General features: G+C 34.1%; 1 non-coding gene across 1 annotated transcript; it reads left to right on the top strand.

The window, feature by feature from the left end:
- The first annotated feature begins 9,547 nt into the window (after window positions 1-9,547).
- Window positions 9,548-9,654, top strand: LOC127793626 (small nucleolar RNA R71). The gene has a single exon (XR_008021466.1). It is a non-coding gene; the product is annotated as a small nucleolar RNA R71 (small nucleolar RNA).
- Window positions 9,655-11,753: the final 2,099 nt, after the last annotated feature.

Raw genomic sequence — 11,753 nt, 5'->3', positions numbered from 1 at the left:
TTAGGATTCATAATCTTATTGTTTGTGAGATTAGTAAGACAGATTTATGATGTTTGAGTATTTGCTTTGGTGAGAATGAGGGTTTATTAGTGGGAGTTGACCCATGATACATCTCAAGTATAAAAACAAATATTACCTAAAGTTTTGTTCACCAAATAACTTAAAAAGAGTTTTTCTTTCCTAACATCGAACATCTAAGCCAACACACAGAAAAATGAAGACTGTGCAAAAGCAGCATTCTCATTGAAACTATTTTTACAAAGAAAGAAAGTAGAAAACGTCTTCCCAATAAAAGAAAGATTTTACAGGTAACCAAACAGAACCATATTGGTACCCCTTAGACATTTCTTCCTAATCATGGCTACAACTTTTTATAAATGAGAAAAACATGCACGTATAGATAAAGCAAAACAAAATGAAAGGCAAAATAAAAAAATCTAACAACAATATAATAAGCAAAGTAAAATGCAATATAATATTCTACATTTTCATTAATTAAATCCATACAATTACATATCCTCATCATCAACATTTTCAACATTAGGCATTGGATCATCATCTATTTGTGCTCTTGCAAGTGACAAAATTCCAGTATCATTAGGAAAAAATAACGCTAAGTCTTGTGCTTGATATGGCTCGTTCTCATAGAATGTCTCTTCAGTGTCTTCACCCATATCGTACAAATCTCTTGGTTTTAAATGTACAATAGCACTCCAATCCTTTTCTACAACATCTTCAACATAGTACACTTGTTGCGCTTGTGAAGTTTCAATATAAGGTTCATCTTCTTCACGCTCACCAGTATGTATCAATCAAGAGAAATTCACTAAAGTAAACTACAAAACATCTTGTTTGATCCCTCTATCAGTTATGGTATTGGCCCATTTACACTTGAATAGAATAATCCTGAATTGACCATAGTAATTAAGCTCAATTATATCTACCAATTTTCCATAATAATTAACATCTCCATTAATTGGGTTGTTGTCACTGATTCTATAATGACTTCTTGTTTCAGAAATCACAAAAACTCCATTGTTTTGAGTTTTCAAGCTATGTTCTCATTCCATAGTTCAAAATTTGAATCCATTGACATTATATGCACTAAATCGTCTGGCACATTGCAGTGGCCCTTGTGCAAGGCAAGCAAGGCACTAAAGATCATCTGAATGGGATTCATTTTCATCATTCATAATCTAAAATGAAACAAAAGGAAATCAACAAGTACAATTTTTCAGGATTGAAATATTGTTCTTAATAAAATATATCAATGGTAAACCTACATGCTCAATCAACGAATTCTCGATGTACTATTCTTTCAACCTCTATAGCTGATCGTGTTCGATTCCTGAGCCTTCTCTTGGTTATCTCTCTAAATTCCCTATATAAAATTAAGTCATTAATGCAACAAGATAGGAAAATAAGCGATTTTGATAAATTATATATCTTTTATGTATGAACTCACTTCACAAACCGATCGACTAGTTCTAAATTCATCAACACATATCTGTGTGCTTGTCGTTTCTCAATATGAGTAAGGTTGAAATATGAAGTACTCTCAACTGATTTCCCTATTTCAGTAAAAAACATTGAAACTTGAGACGATTCATTGTTTGTCGTTTGATCATCAACACATCCAAGCTGGTTGAATCTTGTCTCAATGCCCTCCAAGTATCTTGAACAAAAGGTCAAACATTCTTCAGCTAAGTAACCTTCAGCAATGGAACCTTCTGGTTGTGCCCTGTTATGTACACAGGACTTCAAATGTCCCAAGTATCTAAAATAAAAAACACAATTAGAAAATAGTGTTATACATATATACTTGTAAATCCAATGGCAAATAGCAATTATGATATATAGAATATTTACATTTCTATAAGATACATCCATCGATAATGTATTGGGCCTCCAAGCTTCAGTTCATTCACTAGATGCATTGGCTGTACTCTCACCCTGCAATTAAAACACAATAAAACTTTTATATTTTTTTCTTTATTTTGGTAAGAGGTTTATACTCATCAGTGTTCAAGTACAGTTGTAGTCCAAATTTAAATTTGTATTTTCTGGATAAGTCCTGGTCGTCCACTAAGAGATTTATTTATGGCAAAAGAAAAAGAATGTCACACACGCACACGCATTTCGACGAATTGGCAACAAGATTTTTTTTTATGGATTTTTAGATAACAAATACTAGGAAATAAAGCAAGGCATAAGTTGAAATAAACGCTAAATGTGAGAATATGAAATTGGATAGCACTTGAGTTAAGAAAATTTCAGCACCAACCCGTTAATCCCCAATTTTTAACTGAAAAGATTAGCAACATTAATTTAATTTCAGATATGAGGGTTTGTTATTAAATGCAATTAGAGATGATGATAGTTCTAGTTTAAGCAATCACCATATATGATATGCAGGATTCTAATTTAAGCAACTACCATAAATCCAATTGCAATTAATACACAAAATAACTAAATTAATCATCTGGGTTTGGGTATGATAGCGTTTCCAATTCTAATAACTCCCATGCGTGGCATGAAAGCTCTAAGTTAGGCTTACGCTCCAATCCAAACCTAGTGATTTCTCAATAATTAATACACACTCATACTGAAATTTAAATTAATGTCACTCATTTAAAGCACGGCTTTCTTTGGGAATCATTGGCGTTGGACACTATCCTTGCCTTAACCCAAGATTGGATTTAGCTACTTATCTCCATTTGAAAGTTAATTAATAGGAATTTAAATAGCGTAATTTAAATAACATAATTTAAATTACAAGAATTAAAATAGCAGCAATTAACTGGCCATTTAGGTGATGGATAATAAAAAGACGTGAATTAAAATTGAAGAAATTTAAAGGCAGAAATTAACCGTCCATTTAGGCGATGGATAATAAAGTAACAATAAATGACATAAGAATTCAAAAGAAGAAAGAAAGATAGTAAGATCACAAGAGAAGACAATAGAGAAAAAAAGAGAGAACAAAAGCAATTCTCAAAGAAAAAATCTAAGAAAACAACTAATCTTTGATTCAAGAATAATAATCACCCTTACAAGTGCAACCAAGTGACCTATTTATAGCTCACAAGATGCAATACAAATCACACAATTTCAATTATTCAACTAGACATAATTATATCAAATGGGCACTCACACACCTAAAGTTAAATGGATTTTAGCTAAAAGACACACCTAAAGAAACACTCAAAAAATAAAAATAAAAAAAATAGATTTTTACAAGTTGGGTTTTGGGTCTTCTTTATGTTGGATTTCGGCCTTCCTTGGAATTTAAAATACTTGGGCTTTCTTTGGAATTAAAATGGTTGAGCCTTCTTTGGAATTAAAATGCTTGGGTCTTCTTTGGTTGGACTCCATTGAATAGTTGACCCAATAGCACTAGATTTTGAGTAGTAATGTTGGCTATTCGATTGACTCTTTAATATCTTCAATTACTCGACAAATGTCAATTTCTTCATATCATCCTGGCAATAGTACATAATGTGCATAATTATTCAAATTAAACATTAATATAAGATTAAAAATAGGGATATAATTTATTAAGATTTAGAAAAATTAACTCATCATCATACCCCCCAACTTAAACATTGCCAGTCCCTTAGCAATCAGACTATACACCTGCCAAGATTTATTTGCAATAACTGTATGAATGTAAAAATTTCAAATTCAAAACTTAAATGCATAAAATCGAATAAGTAATTTAGCATTCTAAATCAGATTTTTAGTTAAAGGTCATACAATCTCAGGAATGGCAATTAGGATAACCAACACACAGACTTACTCCCTCGAAGTTTTGACTTTAAACCTTAATATGGATTCTCCCTCCAATAAAAAGGATTCCTCAAGTGTACACACAAGGGGATGCAGCATTATAAGAGTAAACGCAGAACAAGTTCAAAACTCGGTATCATCCCAAATACAAGAAATCTATTTCCAGGAAAGAATAGGGAAATTAACATAATTTCATGACTGGAATAATACCCTAAATGAATAGCTTCTGAATTTAAACATGATTCCCTACTCCAAACTCGAATTCTAAGATCACGTGATTTATAGCATCAAGAGAGACCAGACCGGGTAGTAATGGGGCTATAAGGTTAATACGAGTTATCAAAGAAAAGGTAAAGTGTGCAAAGGGTGTGTCGGAAATTTTTTTTTTTTCTTCAGCATTTATTTTGAAACAATTATGCTAAATAGCTAAGAGAATTTCCCTTCTTTTTTTTCACTTTTTTTTTCGTTCTGTTTTTTTTCTTTTTTTTTTTAAGATATGAAAATAGCTAGATAGACTAATGCCCCCCCCCCCCCCCCCCAAAAAAAAAAAAAAAAAACACACCAGGTTGGACAAAATTCATATGGTTATGTGTTAAATGAGGGTAACGAAAGAAATTGTACTACAAATGGCTCAAATGGGCTAGCAAGGGAGGTTAATTTAAAGAAAGAAAAAAGTTAATAGGCCCAAAATGAAAGAAATTGATCCCCCTATCATGCTTCTACAAAACAATGTTACTCAGTCATCTAATTCGGAGTTTGAAACCAGTCAAATTCATCCGCTATCATACTAGACATTCAAAGCGAATTGATGTTTTGAAGCTATTGAAAAGATGAGATAAACAATAAAGCATAGTTAGAGTAAGTGTTATTTCACTTAGAATTAACGGTTATTAGGCTCAAACACTCACTTGGGTAATACTCTTCACTTATGTTGAGGGATCATACAGTGTACTAATCAGCTAATTACTGTTATCTTTGACTTTATGACCAATAACCGATTTTTAAATTTTGAATACCCGATGAATGCAAATTTACTTGTTCTAATGCATATACGTTTTCAAATAAGAAATCAATGCATTCATGTTTCATATTGCAAACTTAACTGGCCATCAATGCATAACTCCAAAGCTTTAGGAATAGCGTTATTTAAAACACACATTTTTTTTTTTAATAAGAGCAGATAAAGATAATCAATTCACACAAGACTACAAGCAAGTAATAGCAAACTCACAGTTAAACATGAACTAGATAATTTGTAACTAGACCTTACACCCCCCAACCTGAATTGCAGTAATAAAATAGGGTTGTTAGGAATACTTGTAACTCCACAAGTCCATAGATTTACTGTGAACTGCTAAAATTCAAACAAACAAATGAGCATACCATATATATATATTTATATTTATATTTTCACACTAAAATAAAAATTTCATGCAAGTCATAAGATAAACAAAATACGTCTCAAGAGTACAAAAAGTACTCCTTACTCAGCCATCTTATCATAGATTTGCCTAACAACATTCCATAGTTTTTTATAATTAATTAAGTAATTAATTTTTTTTTTTAGGAACACAACTAAGAAAAATCCTGCAAGTTGTACAATAATTAGATGCGTCTCAAGAGTACAAAAAATACTCCTTACTCAACCATCTTAACAAAGAGCACTCTTTACAGTGATAAATCTAAATTAATCGAACCCCTTTGGTGCTTGTTATCGATTGCCTTAGACAGTCTATCCGAGGCTCATGAGGATTGTGGTGTGAAATATAAGCGTGTAATTTCTCTAGCAGCTCCTCAATGGTGGATGCGGAAATGAGAATCTTTCTTGCTGAAAGAGAAATGAACTTTTGGTCCACAGCCTGATCAAGAAAATAGAGCAACCCATTGAAAAAATGGTTAAGATTTAAAAGTCTAATGGGTTTGGTATGGAGATTACTCTTGGTCCAAGAGATTATACAAAAGATTTCTTCAAGTGTTCCAAAATCTTCCCGTAAAACAATGAAGGCGTCTGACTGATAAATCTTACAAGCCATGCGCTCAGACATAGAAGTCATTTCTATAAGTTGACGGCGTTGGTTCAGCCAAAGGGATTGGCATTACACCTACCACATATGATTTTCCAAGATGTGCAGCTTGTGAAACATAACCATTCAATCCACGACTTCCCCCTCCATATACCAAATTAATTTTTTTCTCTCCTAATTTTTTGCCAAGTTCGTTTGCTACAAGTGCGTAACAATTATCGCTCCTGAGTTGAGAGCCACAAAGTACACATTGGTATTGATTCGGCGAACTAACTAGCATTCCATTTATGTTTGTTCCTTATGTATGCCCTAGAAAGAGGTTTGGCGAACAAAAATAGCTATACAAAAATTCAACAAGAAATAAATACAAACAAAAATCATGCGTATGTATAAGTAGTTGTGATTGTGGCTCACATCTTCCTCTAGTTTTACATTCAGAAATGGCTTAAACATTTTCTATGAAGTGGGGATAGGCTTCCCATCCAATTTTCTTATAGATTGGCAAACATGGTTGTTTTTAGTTAGATTCCCAAGACTATAACGTTGGTGGTCACTTATGAATTGGATCCATAAAGTAAGAAGTTCTCCTTGCACTATTCCACATGGATGCGTCTCAAGAGTCAATCGGATATCATCCAAAGACTCCTTACTCAGACCATCCTTTATGAAACTAATTTTATCTTCTCGATTTACGGACGTAAACCCCACAAATTTGCATCGTGTGTTACAAGTCCATTGAGTACATTTGTGACAACCATTCACTCTTTTTGCTCTTCGTTTCTTCACAAAACTACTCTTCCCTAAGCCTGGAAAGTGCTTAAAACTAGGTGAAGTTTCGCCAGCTAATCGAACTTTTGCTTCGATCAGCCAACGAATATCTTCAGGGATATTATTACGCATCAACAGCCTAAGTCTTTCACACCTAGCAACATAAAAAATTTTTCAAATCATTCTGCGGGAGAGATGGATAATACTTGCGAATTTTTGAGAGCTGAAGATCCATTTTTTTTTTTTTAAAGACAACTATAATAAGAAGAAAGTAAAGAATTATGAACCTTACAAAAGGGATGAGAGTACTTGATCGGAGAATAACACAAAGGAGAGAAGACTGAGCTTAAGAAGTGTGGCTTGCCTCATACAAATATGGAGTCTCTTATAGAGCAATGGACATCACTATTCTACACTCGGCTCAAGACATGCCATAATTGCACCGTCAAGCTTAGCGTCGTCTAACGTCTCATTTTTAAACATTTAGCAGTGTGCCTCTTTCTTTATAGGGCAGTGTGATTGCACTGCTCAAGAAAAATGGCTACCTCCAGCGTCAATTCTGTCTCCCTCAATTTTTTTATTTTTTTTTAATTTTAATTTTTTTTATTTTTTTTATTTTTTTGTTAAATTTTTAGGAACCCTATAAAATCATATATACCACACAAAATAATATTATCAAGTCAAATAAAATTATTTGCACAATTGATCAATTTCAAACACCAATAAATCAATTCTTAAATACACCTTACCCCCTAACTTGAATTGCGCATTATCCTCAATCGGAAATAAAATGATAGAAGATAGGCATACCCAGTGGTCTTCAATGCATGAACTCGTATGCAAAAAATTTATTTATACTGCACACAAAGAAACACTATTTGAGTCAAAGTTAATTAAGTAATGCAGAAAATGAACAATTTATATATATATATATATTTATATACTTCTTCTTTTTTTTTTTAATGTCCCTGATCTAGAGACATTCATTTAACCTAAATGGAAATGTGGTCTTTTAACGTCAGATTCTCAGACGACACAAAATTTCCCTTCCTCATCAGATGATGGTGGATCATCAAAATCCACAACTCCTTCATTCTCCTCAACACTACCCTGGTATGGTTTCAACCTATGACCATTGACTATAAGACATTGTCCTGACTCTAAATTTTCTATCTCAGAGGCCCCATATTCTGAGATGGACTTGATTACAAAGGGGCCGACCCATCGAGACTTCAATTTTCCTGGGAATAGATGCAATCGAGAATCGTATAAGAGTATATGTTGCCCTACCTGAAAGCTTTTTCAAATGATGTGCCGATCATGCAACTCTTTCATGCGAACCTTGGCTAATCGTACATTTTCAAATGCCTCATTTCAAATTTCCTCGAGCTCATTCAATTGGAGCTTCCTAGAGAGGCCTACTTCAGTTAGACTCTTGTTAATCTTTTGAATTGCCCAATATGCTCTATGCTCAATTTCCACCAACAGATGACAACAAATTAACACTAGCTCCTAAATCCCAACTGTTGATACACACTGTATGGCAATAAATTGACACTAGCTCCTAAATCCAAGAGTGCCCGATCAACCTTTTGACTTCCTATGATGCATGTAATGGTTGGACAGCCTGGGTCTTTGTATTTGGGAGGAGTTTTCAATTAGAGAATGGCGCTGACTTGTTCGATCAGGAATGTCTTTTCATGCACATTTATTTTTCTTTTGACAGTGCATAGATCTTTCAAAAATTTTGCATATGAAGGTGTTTGTTTGATTGCATCCAACAGTGGAATGTTGATTCTCACTTGCTTGAACACTTCATATATGTCTGTATTTTGTTGTTCCTTCTTTGTACTGATCAATCTTTGAGGAAAATGAGGTTTGGGTTTGAGTTGAGTTCCCTCTAAAATATTTTTGCCTTTATCCTCCTTTTTGCTTGGTACTTGTTCTTCCTCTAAGGTTGTTTTGATAACTGAATCACCGTGATCGACTATCTCTTCTTCTTGCATAGTAGGGTATAACATTCTAAGGTCTTTAGGTTTCTGAACTATTTTTCCACTCCTTAGGACAGTTACTGCTTGCACTTGCTCATGACTTTTATTTTCACTAGATGAGGCTTCTACCTGATGGGTTTGACCAACGGGATTTGGATTGGGTTGGAAATGAAATCGTACAAGTTCTCTTACACTCAATGTTTGGGTCAACTTGGTCAATTGGCTTCTAATGTCTTCCATGGCTCTATTGGTTTTTTCTTAGAATTTGGCCACTTGTGCATTTGTTCCCATTTGGCCTTGAATGAATTGATTGAGGGTGTTTTCTAAGGATCTCCTATAAGGAGGTTGGTGTGTGTTAGTTGTAGACCCCTGATTAGCCTGAAATTGTGGAGGTTGTGAAGGGAATGGCAGCTGGGCTATAGAATCATTTCTCCATGAGAAGTTAGGATGATGGTGGAGGTTGGGATGATAAGAATTGAAGTTCGTATGGTGACCCCCGGAATGAAAATTTCCCCCTTGATTCTAGTTTGAATATTGCATTCCTTCATTGTTGTGTGAGTGTGCGTTTCCAGTTTGACCATACAATACCTCCTTAAAAGCAGGTAATGTCGGACAATCCTCTGTCTTGTGGTTTGAAGTCTCACACACAGCACACCTAACCTCAATTTTATTAACAGTCTGGGCTTTCCTTATCTCTAAAGTTTCAATCTTCCGGGTTAATGCAGCTAACCTGGCATTCAAATCATCACTCTCATTTAGCTGATGTTACCCTTAGGCTGTGGATAGTCTCTTGAATCATTGGTTGTTAGTGGCTGAACTTCCAAATTTTTAGTATTTTCTGCTAAAGTGTCAAAGAAATGAAATGCCTCATAAGGTGATTTGTCGAAGAATTCCCCATTGCACATGGTTGACACTATCATCTTAAGATTTGGAGACAAAGCATCATGGAAGAAACTAACCACTCTCTACTGGTTGAAAGCGTGATGTGGACAAGCATTGAGAAGGTCCTTGAATCGTTCCCATGCTTGAGTAAAGTTTTCATTAGGTTTGCAGGAAAAATTCATCATTTGCATTTGGAGATTTGCGGTTCTATTTGCTGGAAAGTATTTTTTCAAGAACGTGGTTTGCATTTCTCTCCACGTTCCAATAGATCGAGGCGCAAGTGTGTTTAACCACATCTTTGCCGTATCTTTTAATGAGAATGGAAAGAGCTTTAATCTAACCACATCCTCATTGATAGTTTGTTCCATACAAGTTTTACAAACTTCCTCAAACTCTTTCATGTGAGTGTAAGGATTTTCAGAGTCCATCCCATGAAAAGTGGGCAACAGTTGGATAATACCAGGTTTAAGATTGAATCTATGATGATTAACCGAAAGCACTATGCAAGATGGTGTAGTTTGCCTAGGAGGGTGGAGATATTCTGATGAGAATCATGGAGGGCCAACTAACAATGATGCAATCAAATCAGTCAATCCAATCAACCGTGTTGGAATTGGATGAATACTAATTCCTTTTTGACTAAGATTCTTATTTAACAAGATATTTACTTATTTCCTATATAGTTTAGGATTGAGTTAGTTTTATTATTCCAACTTATAGTTGGATTTGGATTAGCTTAGTTTTATTAATCCAACTTGTAGTTGGATTGGGTTACTATTGTTATTCCTACTTCTATTTGGAGTGGGCTAACTAAAACCCATTATATTTAGGATTTGGACTTTTATTAGTTTTCAAGTAGAATTAGGATTTAATTATTTTGGCCTATTTAAAGGCTTTACCATTGTGAAAAAGGGAGAGAAGATTATGAATTGAATTTGAGATATTTCTCTTTTCTATATTGTTCTTCAATGAACATAGTTTCGAACTTATCAAATGAGTGATTTCTTTGTGGCGTTCAAATTCTAAACTTATCAAAGATCTGGGCAGTCTTTGTGGCGTTCAACAACACCATTCTTGGTTCTTGTTTTCGCATATCAACGGGTCTAGTTTTTAACATAATCTAGGTTCTTGGTTCGTGAATCAACGGGTCGAGAATTATTTGCCTTATATCCGATTTTAGCTTTTCTGGGGTTCGTTTCAATCTTTTGTGGGTTCCTTTGGCTTCATTCCATCGCGGGTTCGCATCAGTTGCTGTCAGAGTTCCGAAGTGCATATCATATTCCCTGAGAGGCCTACATGTATCAAGTTCAAAAGAATCTTGATCACCATGATCACTCCCAAGTACAGGTGGCATGTTCTTGTTGTGTTGAGACATGAGTGATTGTGTCAGTGATAGTTTAGTGGTAGATAAAGAGTCAATAGGACTATATAGCAGATTTTGATATTCTACAATTGTACCTGACCTAAGTGTCATACACCATGCACAAACAAAAATAAAGTAAAATAAAATAGAGTTACCGAATTTATCAGGAGATGCTTATTCTTTTTTTTTTTCTTTTTTTGCCTCAATCTCCCTGGCAACGGCTCCAAAATTTTGCTGCACTCTCACCTTACAATTAAAACACAATAAAACTTTTATATATTTTTCTTTATTTTGGTGAGAGGTTTATACTCATCAGTGTACGAGTACAGTTGTAGTCTAAATTTAAATTTGTATTTTCTAGATGAGTCCAGGTCGTCTACTAAGAGATTTATTTATAGCAAAAGAAAAAGAATGTCACACACGCACACACACATTTGGACGAATTGGCAACAAGATTTTTTTATGGATTCTTAGATAACAGATACTAGGAAATAAAGCAAGGCATAAGTTGAAATAAACGCTAAATGTGATAATATGAAATTGGATAGCACTTGAGTTAAGATAATTTCAGCACCAACTCGTTGATCCCCAATTTTTAGCAGAAAAGATTAGCAACATTAATTTAATTTCAGATATGAGGGTTTGTTATTAAATGCAATTAGAGATGATGATAGTTCTAGTTTAAGCAATCACCATACATGATATGCAGGATTCTAATTTAAGCAACTACCATAAATCCAATTGTAATTAATACACAAAACAACTAAATTAATCATCCGGGTTTGGGTATGATACCGTTTCCAGTTCTAGTAACTCTCATGCGTGGCATGAAAGCTCTAAGTTAGGCTTACGCTCCAATCCAAACCTAGTGATTTCTCAATAATTAATTCACACTCATATTGAAATTTAAATTAATATCACTCATTTAAAGCACAG

The sequence above is a fragment of the Diospyros lotus genome, chromosome 1, assembly GCF_014633365.1.
Source record: "Diospyros lotus cultivar Yz01 chromosome 1, ASM1463336v1, whole genome shotgun sequence".
Taxonomy (NCBI): domain Eukaryota; kingdom Viridiplantae; phylum Streptophyta; class Magnoliopsida; order Ericales; family Ebenaceae; genus Diospyros; species Diospyros lotus.
Note: the sequence above shows the minus strand (reverse complement) of the source record. Positions and strands in the feature narration are given on the sequence as shown.